The sequence below is a fragment of the Bos mutus genome, chromosome 8 (genome assembly GCF_027580195.1).
Source record: "Bos mutus isolate GX-2022 chromosome 8, NWIPB_WYAK_1.1, whole genome shotgun sequence".
NCBI lineage: Eukaryota > Metazoa > Chordata > Mammalia > Artiodactyla > Bovidae > Bos > Bos mutus.
Window position 1 is genome coordinate 96,689,837 of NC_091624.1, and position 20,949 is coordinate 96,710,785.

Consider the following 20,949-nt stretch of genomic DNA (forward strand, 5'->3'; position numbering starts at 1 on the left):
TTGGAGAGTTTTGAGCATTAGTTTACTAGCGTGTGAGATGAGTGCAATTGTGCGGTAGTTTGAGCATTCTTTGGTATTGCCTTTCTTTGGGATTGGAATGAAAACTGACCTTTTCAAGTCCTGTGGCCTGTTGAGTTTTCCAAATCTGCTGTCATATTGAGTGCAGCACTTTCACAGCATCATCTTTCAGGATTTGAAATAGCTCAACTGGAATTCCATCACCTCCACTAGCTTTGTTCGTAGTGATGCTTTCTAAGGCCCACTTGACTTCACATTCCAGGATGTCTGGCTCTAGGTGAGTGATCACACCATCATGACTATCTGGGTCATGAAGATCTTTTTTGTATAGTTCTTCTGTGTATTCTTGACACCTCTTCTTAATATCTTCTGCTTCTGTTAGGTCCATACCATTTCTGTCCTTTATTGAGCCCATCTTTGCATGAAATGTTCCCTTGGTATCTCTAATTTTCTTGAAGAGATCTCTAGTCTTTCCCATTCTGTTGTTTTCCTCTGTCTTTGCATTGATCACCAAGGAAGGCTTTCTTATCTCTCCTTGCTATTCTTTGGAACTCTGCATTCAGAGGCTTATATTTTTCCTTTTCTCCTTTGTTTTTTGCTTCTCTTCTTTTCACAGGTATTTGTAAGGCCTCCCCAGACATCCATTTTGCTTTTTTGCATTTGTTTTTCATGGGGATGGTCTTGATCCCTGTCCCTGTACAATGTCACGAACCTCATTCCATGGTTCATCAGGCACTCTATCTATCAGATCTAGCCCCTTAAATCTATTTCTCACTTCCACTGTTTAATCATAAGGGATTTGATTTAAGTCATACCTGAATGGTCTAGTGGTTTTCCCTACTTTCTTCACTTTAAGTCTGAATCTGGTAATAAGGAGTTCATGATCCGATCCACAGTCAGCTCCTGGTCTTATTTTTGTTGACTGTATAGAGCTTCTCCATCTTTGGCTGCAAAGAATATAATCAATCTGATTTTGGTGTTGACCATCTGGTGATGTCCATGTGTAGAGTCTTCTCTTGTGTTATTGGAAGAGGGTGTTTGTATGACCAGTGCATTTTCTTAGCAAAACTCTTTTAGTCTTTGCCCTGCTTCATTCTGTATTCCAAGGCCAAATTTGCCTGTTACTCCAGGTGTTTCTTGACTTCCTACTTTTGCATTCCAGTCCCCTATAAGGAAAAGAACATCTTTTTTGGGTGTTAGTTCTAAAAGGTCTTGTAGGTCTTCATAGAACCATTCAACTTCAGCTCCTTCAGTGTTACTGGTTGGGGCATAGACTTGGATTACTGTGATATTGAATGGTTTGCCTTGGAAATGAACTCAGATCATTCTGTCGTTTTTGAGATTGCATCCAAGTACTGCATTTCAGACTCTTTTTTTGACCATTATGGCTACTCCATTTCTTCTGAGGGATTCCTGCCCGCAGTAGTATATATAATGGTCATCTGAGTTAAATTCACCCATTCCATTCCATTTCAGTTCGCTGATTCCTAGAATGTCGACATTCACTCTTGCCATCTCTTGTTTGACCACTTCCAATTAGCCTTGATTCGTGGACCTGACATTCCAGGTTCCTATGCAATATGCTCTTTACAGCATTGGACCTTGCTTCTATCACCAGTCACATCCACAGCTGTGTATTCTTTTTGCTTTGGCTCCATCCCTTCATTCTTTCTGGAGTTATTTCTCCACTGATCTCCAGTAGCATATTGGGCACCTATTGACCTGGGGAGTTCCTCTTTCAGTATCCTATCATTTTGCCTTTTCATACTGTTCATGGGGTTCTCAAGGCAAGAATACTGAAGCGGTTTGCCATTTCCTTCTCCAGTGGACCGCACTGTCAGACCTCTCCACCATGACCTGCCCATCTTGGGTTGCCCCATGGGCATGGCTTAGTTTCAGTGAGTTAGACAAGGCGGTGGTCCTAGTGTAATTAGACTGACTAGTTTTCTGTGATTTACGTATATATTACATATATACATATTCCCTTGTATGTATGTACTATTTCTTTATTCATTTCCTGTCTGTGGACTTCTAGGTTGCTTCCATGTCTTGGCCATTGTAAATAGTCCTGCAATGAACACGGGTACATGTGTCTTTTTGATTTATGGTTTTCTCAGGATATGTGCCCATCAGTGGATTTGCTGAGGATGTGGAGAAAAGGGAACCATCTTAGACTGTTGGTGCAAACGTCAATTGATACAGACACTATGGAGAACGGTGTGGAGATTCCTTTAAAAATCTTAGGAACAGATTTTGGTTTTAATGGGTGAGCCTTATTCATAAGTTTCTAAAGGGTCAGGAAAGAGAAAGCCAAGAACTCAAATTTCATGTGAAAACAATATTCATCATTAGGTGGCAATGATAAGATCCATTACTTGACTGCAAGAAGCCAGAAGGCAAACTCTGGTCATGGAGGTAAGAATAGTGTTGGATCTATCAGAAATGGCATACAGGGAGCCCGTGGTAATACACCATTCATAAAAAGGACTGGAGCATCCAAGGATGTTGACAGCCAAGGATTTGGGAACATGGAACCAAGTCCTTACTGATACAGAGGAACTCCTCTACTGTTCACTGAGAAAGAAAGTATGCATTAGGAGTAACGGCACAGAAGTAAGCAGGACAGCAGGAACTAAAGTAGACAGAGAGTAGCGAGGAGACTGCTAATTTGTGCAAAAGGTGTGTTGTGGAAAATGAGAAAAATGGTATATATGGATAACATATAACCTTAAGGTTAGGCACAGGAATTGAACTGTAGTTTAAGAAAATTCAATTAAGGCAATGAAGATTTTAGGCACACACATGAGAACAAGGAAGTGATTTTTTTAAAAGAGAAGATTAGCCAGCTATGTGAATTGAAGGAGAGTCAATTTCCTGATCTCAGAAGATGGTGTTCAAACACTAGTTTATGTGCAGTGACTTGGTATAGTTTCTACTAGACCACATACTGATCAAAAATAGCGGATATTTGGAACAATTTTCTAATCCGACAACACAATGCTTTTCATTGTTCAGATCAAACTGTATATGGACAATTATACAAGGGAGGTAGAAAAAGAGGGAAGCAGGGGAAAAAAAGGCACATAGTTATAATTTAAGTGTGACAGGGTGAAGCTTGGCCAATGTGTGGCAATGCAAATAGAACTGCAATGGTGTGTGCCAAATATATGTTCAATTATCTACACATTAGAGATGTACATGCAAGTGTAGTTTACGTAAACCCCAGCAGGAAAAATCCTAAGGGCCAAAAATTATTTAATCCAATTCACTCACATTATTGATGATGAAACTGATAGCCAAAGATCCATAATTACAGAAATTCATAAGGAACGTCCAGACAGTTATCAGAACAATGAAATATCATTGCAAATATTTGAGTTCCTCTGTGCCTCAGTTTCTTCATCTGTAAAATGGGAGGAATATCAGGTTGACTACTGAACAGGTCATTATGACGTAAATATTAGACACATTAGTATAAGTGAAGTCGCTCAGTCGTGTCCGACTCTTTGCAACCCCATGGACTGTAGCCTACCAGGCTCCTCTGTCGATGGGATTTTCCAGGCAATAGTACTGGAGTGGATTGCCATTTCCTCCTCCAGCGGATCTTCCCGACCCAGGGATCGAACCCAGGTCTTCTGCATTGTAGACAGAGGTTTTACCATCTAAGCCACCAGAGAAGTCACAGACAAATTAGTATGACTGACCTTAAACAGTAATTTTTTACAGTTTTTACTATTTAAGACACATTAGTATGACTGACCTTAAATAGTAATTTTTTACAGTTCTTACCATAGATCAAGAAAATGAATCTCTACATTTTGTTAGCCTTCTTTTAAATAATATTTCCTGAACTATTTCCTGGGTCACAATATAAAACATATTTTAAACATGAGTTTTAAATGGATTAACACAGTATATAACTCTGACAGAAGAGTGTCTATGGTGGTTCAGACAGTAAAGAATCCACCTGCAATGCACGAGACCAGGGTTCAATCCCTGGGTTGGGATGGTCCCCTGAAGGAGGAGGGCATGGCAACCCTCTCCAGTATTCTTGCCTGAAGAATCCCCGTGGACAGCCTGGTAGGCTACAGTCCATGGGGTTGCAAAGAATCGGACATAGCTTACTGACTAAACAACAAATCCATGGAAACAAGCTCAACTTTAGAAAATTATCTACTTTTACAATCTGGTGTCTGCTGAGAGTGGGAGAAGAAGAGACAGAAGAAGAAAGGGAAAGGAGTTTTTACTGAGATGTGTCTCCTACAAAACGCCAGTAACTCCCAAGCCACTGCGATAAACACTGATCACTTCCCCGGTCCAGTTCTGTGAATCTGCTGAGCTGAATGCTTAACAGGAAGTCCACTTTGATGAAATGCATTTTTCAATCTGGGAGATTAAAGTCCAACTTTACTACCAATTTGACTTCTACCACTTTGTTGTTACATTTAGTTGTATTAAACCTGTCTGGTAGCAAAAGAAATGACCTCCTCTCTTACTAAAGCCATACAATGACTCATACTGTTCACCAAGAAAAAGAGAATCTTTTTATTAAAAGAACACCAATTACAGATCCCTTATGGCCCATTTATAGTATCTCACTAACAAAATGAAAAAATAGATCGCATCTTTTTTTAAGATCATTTGTGGTGTCCCAGCTTAATAAAATAGAAAAAAAAAAAAAAAAAGACATTCAGGAAAAATAAAAAGGAATAAACTGAAAACCTCTGATCACTGAGAACAAAAAAAAAAGTAATGACATGAAGCTCATAAAATTATGAAGAATCACATCCAGATCAATGCATGTTACCAGATACTTTCCTTTGCAGATACTAAAATATTAAAACCTATGAGTCTTCAGTGAAATACTAGGTTATTTTTTATGAATTATAGAATTCATGTTTAGAATGCATGTATGTTTAAATGTCAAGCAAAATAACACACATAAAATCACAAAGAAAATTCTAAGTTTCATCAATTGTATTAAAACAATAACTTGTTCCTCAGGAATAGTCCCTCCTCTGTATTATCTACAGAACACTGCAGATTATTGTTATTCTATCATGAAATTGTAATTTCACTAGCATGAGTTTCTTAAAGATAGGGATTAGATTTTCATGTAGCACCAAAAAGTAAGTTTTCTATAAATGATCCATTGATAAATGATTAAATAAATAAATTTTAGAAATTTTTCATTCTAATGATCTTAACACATTGTTTTTTTATTCTTTGATTTCTTATTCTTTAATCTGTTTATGCTAAAATATTATGCTATATTATATACTGAAAGAATATTATATATATATTTATATAGAGTATGATATCAACTGTGCAATACTAAAAATAATACAAAATTTGTATGGAGGACAATGTCCTCAGATATTAGGAATTACTTCTGAGTGTTAAATTCTGTCATTTATTTTTATTCTCTTTACTATCTGTTAATGTTTAGCTTTTCTACAGTTAATATGCAGTGATTTTATAATCAGTAAAAAGTATTTTATTAAAATATACCATTATAACTCTCATTGATCTGATCAATCTAAGCTATGATAAGCACCTACTCTTACATGAACCACCTCTATAGATTAGTCTCCTATGAAATCACATACTACTCATTCAAAATAAATGAAGTTATAATCAGTCCATGTATTTTGACAATATGGCTAGAATGTTTCCCAACATTTAGCAGCAGTGCAGAGTAACCACAAAATAAAAATAACATTTCAAAAACATTTATAAGCAGTTTTTAAAAATAAAGGTAAAAATATTAAGCTTCAATATTATATACATATATTTCTATCAACTCTATAAATTAGTGATTAGCTATAAGGAGAAAATAATCTAGAAAGAAAATTTTAAAATAGCTATGGTAACACCATATATAATGTTCAGTAAACAACTCAAGGAGACTAAAAAAAAAATAGGTATGGAGATTCCTTAAAAAACTAGGAATAAAATCACTTATGACCCAGCAATCCCACTCCAAGGCATATACCCTGAGGAAACCAAAATTGAAACAGACACATGTATCCCATTGTTCATTGCAACACTATTTACGATAGCTAGAACATGGAAGCAACCTAGATGTCCACTGACAGATGAATGGAAAAAGAAGTTGTGGTACATATACACAATGAAATATTACTCAGCCATAAAAAGAACACCTCTGAGTCAGTTCTAATGAACCTAGAACCTATTATACAAAGTGAAGTAAGTCAGAAAGAGAAAGATAAATATCATATTCTAACATACATATATGGAATCTAGAAAAATGATACTGAAGAATTTATTTACAGAGCAGCACTGGAGAAACAGACATAGAGAATAGACTTATGGACATGGGGAGAGGGGAGGAGAGGGTGAGATGTATGGCAAGAGTAACATGGAAACTTACATTGCCATATGTAAAATAGATAGGCAATAGGAATTTGCAGTATGGCTCAGGAAACTCAAACAGGGGCTCTGTATCAACCTAGAGGGGTGGGACAGAGAAGGCAATGGCAACCCACTCCAGTGTTCTTGCCTGGAGAATCCCAGGGACGGGGGAGCCTGGTGAGCTGCCGTCTATGGGGTCGCACAGAGTCAGATACTACTGAAGCGACTTAGCAGCAGCAAAGGGGTAGGATGGGGAGAGAGATGGGAGGCAGGTTCAAAAGGGAGGGGATATAAGTATACCTATGGCTGATTCATGTTGAGGTTTGACAGAAAACAACAAAATTCTGTAAAGCAATTATCCTTTGATAAAAAAAATTAAAATAAAAAATAGGTCAAATAGCAAGCCAATTTATTACTTTAAAAAGCTGAGGTCTAAATAATACTAAGAATATTAAAAGAATACAGTTCCATCATCAAATGAAGAATTGTTTTCAATCATAAATTATAACCTCTGAATGTGTAAGGTAGATATGACTTTATATATGGTTTAAATTATTCTCATTGCTTGATTGTTCTAAGATTTCCACAGCACAATTTCATTTTTAGGAAAAGAACTTATATGTTACATAAGATTTGGATTCAAACTCTACTTAACAATTTAACTGTGTTCTAGCCAGTTTACTTTGGAGAAGGCAATGGCAACCCACTCCAGTACTCCTGCCTGGAAAATCCCATGGACGAAGGAGCCTGGTGGGCTGCAGTCCATGGGGTTGCTAAGAGTCGGACACGACTGAACGACTTCACTCTCACTTTTCACTTTCCTGCATTGGAGAAGGACATGGCACCCCACTCCAGTGTTCTTGCTTGGAGAATCCCAGGGACGGGGGAGCCTCGTGGGTTGACGTCTATGGGATCACACTGAGTCAGACATGACTGAAGTGACTTAGCAGTAGCAGCCAGTTTACTTAACTGCTATAAACTATACTTTTCCATCAATAGAGGGGTGAATAATACCAACTCATGGTGATGCTGGGAGGAACGTATCATGCACTATGTAGACCCCAAGGACTCATGGACTGTATGTAGCCCGCCAGGCTCCTCTGTCCATGGAATTTTCCAGGCAAGAATACGGCAGTGGGTTCCATTTCTTCCTCCAAAGGATCTTTCTGACCCAGGGATCAAACCCACGTCTCCTGCATTGGCAGGTGGTTTCTTTATCACTGAGTCACCTGGGAAGCCCACTTGGCTCCCTCCCCACTCGCAAAAGATTAAACTTATGCAAAGTAGGTGATATCTAACTTGCCTGACGCATCCTGAAAACAAGCTATACTAAAGTGATCCTAACCATGAAATGTGGTGTATCTTAAATATGGTTATCCAGAAAAGCCTTCTCACTCTCAACAAACTCACAAACTCGTTACACATAACACTTCAAACTAGGTAGAGACCAAGCAATCTTCCAGAGGCTATCTTCTAGCTAGTCACACAAAAGTTGCAACTGCAGATTGAATCTTTTTGTCTGTGTCAAGAGGTCAGACCAATATTACTGAATCTCAGAAGAGACATCTAGAATATGTGGGGACACAGGTGAGATGGAAATGGTGTGGTTGAGCGTGTTTCAGGGGGTCTCTTTGCAATCTGTTTCACACACACAGATGCCTACTTGCACAGCATGTCTTCTACATGGAAAATTTTATGACTTCATCACCTGAACGTAGAAGTCACTCAGTCATGTCCAACTCTTTGAGACTGCATGGCCTATACAGGCCATGGGATTCTCCAGGCCAGAATACCAGACTGGGTCGCTGTTCTCTTCTCCAGGGGATCTTCCCAACCCAGGGATCAAACCCAGGTCTCCTGCTTGGTAGGCGGATTCTTTACCAGCTGAGCCACCAGCGAAGCCCACATCACCTGATGGAAACTGCACCATTTCCATCTCACGTTGGTCCACACGTATCCTAGATGTCTCTCGCTTCTGATTATGCAAGTGGGTATCTGTGTGTGTGAAGCTTATTGCAAATAGATGACCAGTTCTTAACATCTCCTTTGAAATGTGATTTTACTGCCCCTCCCATCAGCAGATAGGCTGTCTTTATCCTTCCTTTGAATCTAGGCTAGCCTTGTGACTAGATATGTCAACTAAAATGTTGTAGAAATGACGATGGGTCTGTTCTGAACCTATATCTCACCAAGTCTTGCATGCTTTCTTAGAGTCCTCTTCACCATGTGACATGGGGCTCCATCTCTCCTTTTGCCCCATCAGTCAGCTAATCAATAGCCAAACCCACGAGTGAAGCCCCCCTGAATGGCTGTCAAAAGAAGTTAGGAGGAGAGGTGAGCGAAGCACCATTAGCCAAGACTGGTGCATAACACGGGAAGTATCCAGCAGGCCTGCAGATTCTTGGACTACAATAATGCTTATTATTTGGAGACAGATTTGGGGTAGTAGACTACACATCATAGCTAGATACGTGGCGTGAGGTTTACAGAATGACCTGGGAAGAAATAAATGTTCTAGTTAATTTCATGTTAAACTGTAATCTCTTAATCCTCATTACTTCCTCCGCACTTGTCCTGTGGAAACAAAGAGGATTTAAGCTTTCACCTCTGAACCCTTTAAAAGCAAGATGATTGTTTTATCCATTTTTGAATGTTCAGCTCCTGTTTCCAGTGGGGTTCAGGGGTTAAGAATATGGGCTTTGACATTAGATTTCCTAGGTCTGAAACCTGCCTAGGTAACCTTAGGCAAACTGTTTAATGTTTACAAGCCCAAATTTCCTAATCTCTAATACTAGAATAATAATGCTATCTACTTAATAAAAATTAAATAATGCAACCATCATTATGACTGATGTTGATTCAAAGTAAGCATAACTATGTTCATTATCATTAGATGCCAAAAAAAATGGTAAAATCAACCTTTAAAATGGGTGAGCAGAGAACTCTGAAGTTATTATCATCTTTGTCCCTATAATTATAGAATTCAATATACACCCCTCAGGAAACTCAGTACTGTTTGACTAATCATGCCAAGAATGACTATTTATTGGAATATGGGGAACACAGTGATAGATTTTCCTGACATCATTAAACACATTTAGCTCAAGACATTAAACACCAGAAAATTCAGCACTTTGAAATACAGATGTAATAACCTAGTGGATGTTGCAAGCCTAATATATTTGCAAATAAACTATAGCTGGTGGATCAGGTGAGGGCCAAGATCCTCCCCTCTCCTCAACCCAGTTTCTGCCTCAGTTATTCTCCAAAACAATGCCATTTTGAACACATAAAATGATGTTGGATTATGCATCATCTGAATGGAGGCAAAAGTTCTACTGAAAACAGGTCCTGATTTTTTCAGAAAAAGTGATTTCCAGACACTCCATACATATTTCCCAGAACTTCTGGATTGTATTTACAATCAATAGATTGGATTAGGAAATAGTTTTGCACCAGTTTCTATGACACTGTGTAGCCATTTACAAAAAGTAAAACTTGGTACTGACCAGTGTTAGGAGTACAAGCTTCACATGTCTTATCTGTCAGGAAAAAAGTGAAAGACTGTCAGACGGTCTATGGAATGCTAGTGTATTTAATAAGTACTAAATTGAGCCCTCTTTTAGGATTGCCAAAACAGTTACATATACTTTAAATTGTGGCAGGCTTGCAAAGACTTTTGACATTCCCTAAGGAAAATTATTACTATTATATCAAAAAAGATCTGAATAATCTAAATTAATCTAAATCTAAAATAAGAATAATAAAATAAAACAATAATCTAAATTAATAATCTAAAATAATCTGAAATATTGGACCAAAATTATGTCTTCAATTCCATGTCATATTATTTTTAATTTTAAGCTAATGTTACACTTATCCAAAGGTTGCAAAATAATTTCTTCTATACCCTTTACTCAGCTTCCCTCAGTTAATTCAGTTAACTAGTTTTTTATTAATCTCTTATTTTGGTTCCATGATCCTATCCAGGACCCAGCATTATATTTAGTTGGTTTTTCTCCCTAGTTTCCTTCAACCTATGATAGTACGTTGGCCTTATTTTGTCTTAAGTGATCTTGACAATTTTGAATAGTGCTGGCCAGTTATTTTGTAGACTGTCACTCTGTATTTGCCTGACGCTTTCCCACAGTTAGATCTGCTAGTTCACCATATCCAGAGAAGGCAATGGCACCCCACTCCAGTACTCTTGCCTGGTAGGCTGCAGTCCATGGGGTCGTTAAGAGTCGGACACGACTGCGCGACTTCACTTTCACTTTTCACTTTCATGCATTGGAGAAGGAAATGGCAACCCACTCCAGTGTTCTTGCCTGGAGAATCCCAGGGACGGGGGAGCCTGGTGGGCTGCCGTCTATGGGGTCGCACAGAGTCGGACACGACTAAAGCAACTTAGCAGCAGCAGCAGCAGTTCACCATATCAAGGAGTTCGTGATGTTGCTATGTCTTACAAATGTTGATGTGAACATTATTCACTTGACTAACATGGTATCTGTGGAATTTCTGCACCATCAAGACTTTGCCCTCTGTAATTAAAAAATATCTTACAGACAAACACTTGGAAAGTAGGCAAATTTCTTGTTTCTCCTTAAACTTTTTCCCACTAAATTTATCAGTCATGAGTGTACCTTATCCCCAACAATTATTACTGATCTGTACATTTTTAGAAACATTTTAACATATTTGTATCAGGATGCATCTTAAAATGGCTGGGCCCTCACCATTGCTATCAGGCAGCTAGTGGCCACAGGTGGCTGTCAGTGCCTGGATATGATCAAATGTGTTTCTTATTTCTAGTTTCATAACCAGACAAAGGCTACCACTGTACAATTTAAATGCAAAACCATTTATAAGTTAATTGAGGCAGGACTATGAACCGTGGTGAAATTCTTCCATTCTCATTGTCTGGTAAGTGGAAGGGACCAACAATAACACAGAAAATCTAGCAGATAAGAGATGTCACGATACATTGCATAGCACCAAGTGAAATAACATGATTTAAAAAATAATTTTTAAATCTACATCTGTCACACAGTCAAAATGAAATTTTAAAAGGTCAAAAAAAAAAGTCAGACCTAAACTTTCTCAAATATTGAGAATGTCTTAACAAATGTCCTTTATTTATCCCTTTTTAAAATACTGACACCAAAGTTATACTTTTACAGATTGCATAAACTAGCCTAAAATACTGCTAATTGATAAGCCACTGCACCATTGTTTGGTAGTACATATGCTTTCTTCAACATCTTTGAGGAAAATGTTTTAAATATTTTAATCACTGACCTTTATTTCAATTATGTAGCAAAGTACTGAATTGAAGGTGATCTGTATTTTAAGCGGGGATTAGGATTTCATTTTGTTCCTGGAATAGTTTCCCATCCACTAACATAGATTAGCAGTCAAAGTTACACACCTGTGTTCACTGTCTAGTCTTCTACAGGGCAAGTGGGATACTTGGGTTAGGTGGTGCATATTCCCCATACTTTTAAACATCTCCAAATTAAAAAAATTACATGTGGTCCGTTAATATGCATCATACAGGAAGAAGCATAATATAGTAGGCATATGCAGTAGTTCACCGACTGCTACCAGTATACGTTCTGAATTGAAGCCAAAGGAAAGTCAATGTCTATTTGTAAGGTTATCTGCCAAATGCAGAACAATGGTTTTCAGTTTGACTTTTCTGGTATAATTAGAAGTTCATCCAATGTTTCTGGGACACAGTTTCCTCATCTGTGAAACAAGGCAACTGGAAACAGCAAGACTTAGAATGTAGAGAACTACATTCTAAAATGAAATGAGATAAAACTGTTAGTACTAAAGGTAATTATTTTCTTAATTAAATTTTAGTAGATTTTCATTCTATATGTATTCATGTCTATGTGTATAAAGTCTCATAATGTCTCAACGTAACTTCTTACTGGAGTCAATGTACATAATAAAGTCTGAAAGTCATGAGATTATACCATCTCTAAGAATGACTTTAGCCTTACATCCTGTGGTATAAGCCAACTTGTAGCAAATGAGTACCTGAACCACTTCATTTAGAAACAGATGCTGAAGGGCACTGACTGATGTAGTAGCCATTTTTTGCCACATGTGACTATGTACATTAAATCAATTATAATTAAAATGAAATTAAATATTCAGTTCCTTAGTTACACCAGATATCTTTCCAGTGCTTTATAACCATATGTGGATAGTAGCCACATATACTGAAGAGTGCATATATAGAACATTTGCATCATTTTAAAAAGTTCTATTAGGGAGCCCTCTCCTAGAACCACTCCATCCATTTACCAGTGTGTTAAACCTAGCATAATTAACCCAATCTTGGGACTAGTAAAATAGATTTCATTAAATTTGTATCATCTAGATGAGGAGAAAACTCTAAATTAATTCTTAATTCATATCTTAGGGCTTTATTGACACACTGTTCATTTCACCATTTCAGACTATTGCCTTTCTTGCCATTAATTTGCCACAGCTTCTTATCCTTCCATTGGATTGTCTTCTAGCTTTTATTGAAAATTGCATTCTCATGTGGGTGAATGACACTCCAATGCTTTATTTTGCTTTCATCCATTTCCAAATTTAACATGAGGTTATGCCAAAGAAACCATATCCCCCTGGAACTTTTAATTTTTCATTCCTTGTTATTCCTACCTGGTGCATGTGAAACAGAAAAGTAAGAAAAAAAGTTTCCAGTTTTGGTTGCTTTGTAGAGGTGCAATTTCTCCTTCTACACAACCCTGCTTTAATTGAAGATCATTAGTTTTGATGACTGGCATTTGACAAACAGATGGGGTTGAAATAATTTTTAACAGGTGTATGCATCATTTTTATGACATTGTTGTTCAAAAGGATCGCTAAAGACATACAGATTTTAATTTGTGTAAGTTATGTATATTATTTTTCTTTATTTATTTCCTTTTTCTCTTTCATGGCCATGCCATTTGGCTTGTGGGATTTTAGTTCCCCAGTGGTTGAAGCCCAGCCCTCAGCAGTGATAGCTCAGAATCCTAACCACTGGACTACCAGGAATTCCTGACATATGGATAATTTCTGTTGCTAATCTGCTTTGTAACTTTGACTAAGTCTCCAAATTTGTTCTATGATTTCTTCTTGCTTCATAAAATAAAAATAATTCCTAGTGGTATTACCTCCCTTAGTGGAACTATTATAAGGGTAAACTGCCAGTATAAACAAATATCTGCTCATTGAGAAGTGTTAGAAAACAGAAACGTCACTACTCTAATATTCTGGTTTTCTGAGTTCATTGTATATGCCATATATTCACCATTTTGCTGTTTTAGAGACAATAGTATTCTTTCCATATATGTTAAATAAGTGGATAGATGGGAGGATGGATGAACAGATGGATAAATGAATGCATATATTGATTCTAAATTGCTGACTTCAAAAAACATTCTTAAATTAATAAATATACATAAATACATATAATAAATATATTTCATTGATTTAAATCCTACCTTATTCCAAAAGGGGCTTCCCTGATAGCTCAGTTTGTAAAGAATCCGCCTGCAATGCAGAAGACCCTGGTTCAATTCCTAGGTCAGGAAGATCTGCAGATAGGCTACCCACTCCAGTATTCTTGGGCGTCCCTCGTGGCTCAGTTGATAAAGAGTCCACCTGCAATGTGGAAGACCTAGGTTCAATCCCTGGGTTGGGAAGATCCCCTGGAGAAGGGAAAGGCTACCCATGCCAGTATTCTGGCCTGGAGAATTCCATGGACTGTGTAGACAATGGGGTCACAAGGAGTTGGACACCACTGAGCGAATTTCACTTTCACTTTTCACTTTATTCCAAAGAGTATTCAATACAGGATGATATTCATATTACATGAATGGCATAAATATCAAGATGTATTTAACTATAGAAACTCCATATCTGAATACTCTAGGCCAGACCATGCTTTGTTACTAATACATTGTATGAACTTAGAGGCAGTTCGCATGTGAGTTTGCAAACGGAAGCTTAAAGACACCAACTGTAAATTAATCTCTGCCATGATTTTGTTAGCTTGTTCCTTTTGTGGAGAGAGGGACTTTCCTCATTCCATTAAAAAAATAAATAAAAAGCCCATGACTATGACTTTCACCACTTCTCTGATCAATATTCTTCTCTAAATACAAATGCATGGATCAGTGGCTATTTTAAGATAGCCATTTGATCATTAATCATTAAAATAGAACATTATCAAGCATTACTGAGATGAAGAAGCTCAGGAGGGATATCATCCTTCTACTAATATCAGGTCTCAGTTTATAATGACCCTGTGGTAAGATCTTCACCCTCCCCACAGCTGCCTGCAGCACCATTGATTTACTGACAGTGAGTTAATAAAGCTTCCTTAGATACTATCCTAAAATATTAAAAAAAGTTAACGTGAGCTTCATTTTATTGTCCCTAGTTTAGAAAAGGCAAACAAAAGTCAATTTGAAATAACACATATAAAGTGCTTGGAATCACAGATCTCAATAAAGGTTAACTATCATTACTATCTTCATTATTGAGTGGAGCAATCACGTATTCAAGTTCATTGCATTATGAAAGTCCCTTTAGATTATTAAATGGAATACATATTAAACATGAAGAAAAATACAGACAAAGTATAGTTTGATATATTTTTAAAAGTCCTAAATCATCACATGTTAGAACTAGACAGGTCCCCAGAAGCCACGTAATCCACAGCTCTGATTTAATGATGAGGAAATAGTGGTCCAGAGGATTATGGTCACAGAGGCTGTGGTCATTTATCTTACTTAAGATAGACATGGTGGAACAGATGACTCAGCTCTTGATGAACCAATATCTTTTACTATTTAACAATATTCTTCCTCATTTGAAAATTCTGAAGGATATATCACTGTCCTACTAAGAGAAATTAATTTTTGCAATACACACTTGGTTGTGTTTGTTTCATTAACTACAGCAGCATCAAGGTGGTACCTTGTCAGGCAGAGATGTAAGAGCAGAGAGGGAAGAGTGTTTAAAGGAAAGGGCTTAACAGGTATAAAAGCCTAGAGTCAAGACAAAGCCAGGTATATTAGAGGAAGAAAAAAAAGCAGTATGTCTGATGCAGAGATGGAAAAGCGAGAAAGAGGGAAAGTTAATAAATGAGACTGAACAAGGAGGAGACAAAGCATACACATTCTTGTAAGCTATACAGAGCCACTACCAAATACCACCAGCATTTTAGTTCAGATTTGTCTTCTGAGGAAATGAAAACGCAGAGGCAGGTAAGTTGTCATGGAAGTGGGAATGCATGAAAAGGGGGGAAAACACTGAAACGAGATGTTTCAGGAGAAACCTGAAGCAAAGAAATCATGGATGCTTTTGGTGAGACAATTTGGGAAGCCAAATTTGAAAGCGATGTGGTGTCACTGTATTAAACACTCTTTTGGAATAAGATAGGATTTAAATCAACAGAATGGTGGGAGATATTTTACTTCTTTTAGAAGGCTGAGTGGTATTTGTTTTATATGGTCTTCATGTAATTACTCCAGATTATGAAAGTGGAAAAATTCAGGGATTAAATGAAAATTATAAGTATTAGTTTACAAATATTGACACTTTCCAAGGTAAAAAGCAGATATTAACCAGTTCAAACCATTTTCACATTCAGCATTTTATATTAAGCTCAGAGTTAAATGTATAACCTTAAAAATAGTGCATAAAATGTATAGCAAGAACTATAGCAAGAATGGGCTTTTCAGCCTTTTTTTTTTTTTTTTTTGAGTCAAGACTCCAGTGAGATTTGGAACACATTTACTTCATGAAAGATTTAAAATAGTTTAGAAGTGTAAAACTAGCTGAGAATCTCAGGACTCAGAGAAACCAGAGAGGAAATACTAATGAAACATTATAGAAATGTAGACCTGGATTACCAGAGAGGTATTTTGCCTTTATAATGACTTTTAGATGACATTTAAAAAAAGAGAGAGAGACTAGAAATTAGAAAAGTGAAACTCTGTAATACTAGCCAGAAGAAAATACTGCATGTAATATTACTGAAATCAACAGAGAAGAACATAATAAAAGAAAGATCGCTAGAGTAGGGAGTAAGACCTACTCTAAGACCTAAGTAGGGAGCTTTGACATCATTTCACTTCTCAGTGTTATCATTCATTCCATCTGACCAAAAAGAGCATTTTGGGGGAAAGAAAGTTGATCTTGTTCAATATTACTACAGAAAGTTTCAGAGGGAGTCTTTTGACAGTCTGATACTACCTGCCAATCCATCATTTTGTCATAAAAAAAATCTATATTGCTTTTTCCATATTCGAACTGCAAATTCAATAAAGATTTATTTGAGCAGGATAAAACACCTAATTTGTAAATACAATAAAATACATGAATTCAAAAATCAACTATTAAGGTTTTTATTAGTAACAAAATTTGTGTTGTAATAATATACATTAGTCTTGCAATGACTGTTATGTTATCATTTACTTATGTCAAGTAATTTTTCCCTACTAAGAATTTCCAATTAAAATAAATAAATTTTAAAAATAGTTATTTTTAAAAGAACTTCCAACGACTCTCTTTCTATACATTTTCTCTCCTTACTTTTATCACTTTCTCTGTCCCTGTATAGGTAGCTAGCCTATTTTCATAGAATATTTGAAAGTGTCGCTCAGTCGTGTCCAACTTTTTGCGACCCCATGAACTGTAGCCCACCAGGCTCCTCTGTCCATGGAATTTTTCAGGCAAGATTACTGGAGTGGGTAGCCATTCCCTTTTACAGGGGATCTTCCTAACCCAGGGACTGAAACCAGATCTCCCTCATTGCAGGCGGGCTCTTAACCATCTGAGCCACCAAGAAAGCCTCATAAAATATTTGCCTATTTTTAAAGTTTCTATCCTTAAATGTGTGCATCATTATCTGCTCATATCAGTTTCTTCTGGAATTATTTTCTTAATGTACTAACCATAAAGTCTTAGTGATTAAGCACTTTATCAATTTAGCTTTGTGTCATTGGTTTTGCATCAAAAAGCTTCAGTTGTAAGAGTTAACTGAATTTTTCAATACCAGATATTTGGCAATTTAATAATTTGGAATCTTAAGTTTGTTATAAATAGTGATTTATTTTATAAATTTAAGTTTTGTGTACTATATAATAATTGTGGTTTTGCTAGGATCTAACTTTGGCCACCTCATGCGAAGAGTTGACTCATTGGAAAAGACTCTGATGTTGGGAGGGATTGGGGGCAGGAGGAGAAGGGGACAACAGAGGATGAGATGGCTGGATGGCATCACTGACTCGATGGACGTGAGTCTGAGTGAACTCCGGGAGTTGGTGATGGACAGGGAGGCCTGGCGTGCTGCGATTCATGGGGTCGCAGAGAGTCAGACATGACTGAGCGACTGAACTGAACTGAACTGAATTATAACTCATACTGTGTATAAAATATTCACATAAAAGACTCTAGTTTCCTGGAAGAAAAGATAAAATCAATAATTCTTTAAGACAATTGGGTATTGTCAAAGAAAATTTCACATTGATCAAAGATCCCACAGTTCATATACTAAGTGGTATGTTGTATTTTTATTTTACATATGCTTCTGAGTTATATGGAAGTTAAAATATTATCCTATTGGAGTGCATTTCAGCCTACTTCAGCCAAGAACTAAGCAGTTTCATTTACTGTTCTAGAGATTATTTATCAGTAATAGATCTATTCATTTTACATATTTTCTTGGCTATATTCACAAACTCTATAATCTGGGGCAAATTAAACTCTCTCTGCTTCAGTTTCCCTTATGCAAAATAGGAATTGTATGAACATTTATTGACAGAATTATTATAAAAATGAAACAATTTAATAAATATGCAATATATAGGAGATCATGTAGCATGTAGAAACCATATAATATTAATGAAGATATTAATAGGAAAACATTATCTCCTTAAAGGAAAGATACATCCATTTGGCGGCATGGAATTATGATTTGTTAGTGTATAGAATATGCTTGTGTGAATACTCCGTAAAACATTTATCTGTTCTAATGACCACGGCATTTTGTTTATTTCCAGTTTGTGACTATTACAAATAATCTCACTATACTCTTGTACATGTCTCTTTGTGCATAAGTGTGAGAGTTTCTCTTGACTATATCCCTAATGAAATATACATATATTCAAATTTGACAGGTAATGCCGAACACTTTCCCAGGTGGTTGTATCATTCATACGACCACCAGCACTATTGGAGAATTCCAAAGGACACTGTCTTTTAATTTTTAGGCATTGTGGTGATGTTTAATGACAGTTCATTTGGTTTAATATACATTTACTGATTATTTATAGTTAACCATCTTCATATATATTTGCTGGCCATTCCCTGAAGTGACCAAGCCACTTGCCTATATCTTAAATATTTTAATTAAAATGTAACTCAAAAATAAACTTTATAAAATCTAACACTAATCCAGACAGAATTTTTGTATGGTTATTCTAAAGATATTGATCAAGGAATGAGTTAAACCATTTTCAAAGATTTCTACATTTCCTGCATCTTCTATACATCTCAAGGCAGGAACCAGTCCTTGAGATCGCTGATTACTCTTGCATCTAGGCCTGCTGAGCTCCAAACTAATTGTGGGAATTTACACTGCCTCTCATTTTTGACAAGCCCTAGACTAAAACTTTTGTCCTTGTAACTTTCTGTGGCTATCAAGTTTTCTGCTCAGCCATCAATCATCACACAATTCTTTTCCAAAAATAGCAAATTCTTCAGCAAAGCTCACAATTCTTGGATCATCTCTCTTGATTTTTCTGTTTGTTTTAACCTCTCGCACCTTGGACATTTGATTATTCACTGCACTGTAAAATCTCTAATGTATTCAGACTTTTGTTTTCCTTTTTGTTCAATATTTCTAGTTTTCCTCATTGGGTGTTTTGGACTAATTAACCAAGTAAGCATTACTGCAAGGTTACTACCACTTAACCTTTACCAGCCCTTTCACTGCAATTTATTAATTTTCTTATTTTTGTCTTGTATTTATTTTAGTTCTTGATTTTTATATTAAGTATAAAAAACAGTATCAATTAAGCAATTAGTATAAACATATTACCATCAACATGGGAAGTAGAAGCAGTCCTTGCACCAATGTGCCTTTTTTGCATTATTTCTATTTTTCCCTAATTGATTTTTCAAGAGTGGCTACATCCAACAAAGAAACAAATGCCACCTGAGCTATTTTGAAGCTCCTCAGGTGAATTCTGCTCTGTAATAGTTACCTTCCCTTTCACTTACAGCAGGCACAAGGCACTACGCCAAGCATTTTAATTTTTTTCAATAGCCTTGAAAATAATTTGACAAGTTAACTATGCTATACTATTTTGTTGATAAAAAGCTGAATTCTAGAGAAGATAAACAGCATATCTAAAGTCATATAGTTTTAAAGGGTGAGCAGTTGAATTTAACTCCAAATCTGTCAATGGCCAAGAACCATCTGATTAACTCCCACGCAAGTTCAAACAAAATAAAGAATAAACTATAAACCCTCAGCAGGAAAAAAAAACAAAAAAAAAAACAACAAAAAAGGGCTGTTTGTTACTGAGAATGTTGTGTTTAGTCACTGATCTTGCTATCATTTTGGAGTCTATAATTTAAGAGAAATATATGGAAACAAGAGCTATAGATTTCATATTATAAGATTTCATAGGTGGGATAATTTACCCAAAAAACTGGTCTTACATTTACATTTTTAATCCATTTTACGTTTATCTTTGTGAATGGTGTTAGGAAGTATTTTAACTTCATTCTTTTACATCTAGCTGTTCAGTTTTCCCAGCACCACTTATTGAAGAGACTTTTTTCTTGGGGAGAGAGAGGGTGAGGTGAATTGAGAGAGTAGCATTGAAAATATATACATTACCATATGTAAAATAGATAGCTGGTGAGAATTTGCTGCGTGATGCAAGGAGCTCAAACTCAGTGCTCTAAGACCACCTAGAAGGCTGGGATATGGGAGGGAGGTTCAAGAGAGGTGGGACATATGTATACCTACAGCTGATTCATGCTGATGTATGGTAGAAAGCAACACAATATTGTGAAACAATTATCCTCCAATTAGAATAAATTTTAAGAAAGGAAAAAGATATAGCCTATGTCTAGTCTTGAGGGTGGATAAGATCTTTTTCATGTACATTCTTATTTACAATTTTGAATTATTTTATTATTTTTAAAAACACACAAAAAAGTTAGATTAAGTAGAATATTTCTATTTTGAAGGAAAGGGAAACTGAAGATGTTAAGACATTAGCAAATGCTCAGTAGTGAGTATAAATTTGTTGCTGTTTTAGTCACTAAGTGATGTATGACTCTTTGCAGCCCCATGGACTGTAGCCCACCAGTCTCCTCTGTCCGTGGGATTCTTCAGGCAAGAATACTGGTGTGGGTTGATATTTCCTTCTCCAGGGGATCTTCCTGACCCAGGGATCAGACTCACATATCCTGCATTGGCAGGCAGATTCTTTACCACTGAGCCACCTGGGAAGTTCCAAGTGA

The 20,949-nt window shown here is 36.5% G+C and overlaps 1 protein-coding gene across 5 annotated transcripts in view; it reads right to left on the minus strand.

The window, feature by feature from the left end:
* Nucleotides 1–20,949, minus strand: part of LINGO2 (leucine rich repeat and Ig domain containing 2) — a 1,449,181-nt gene that overhangs the window by 1,223,834 nt on the left and 204,398 nt on the right. For 3 of the 5 annotated variants that reach the window (XM_070375982.1, XM_070375978.1, XM_070375979.1), the window contains exon 2: nt 13,902–14,061. The exons of the other annotated variants lie outside the window; for them this stretch is intronic. The gene's annotated coding sequence lies outside the window, so the exon portion shown is untranslated. The remainder of the gene's footprint in view (nt 1–13,901; nt 14,062–20,949) is intronic. 5 annotated transcript variants of the gene reach the window in all.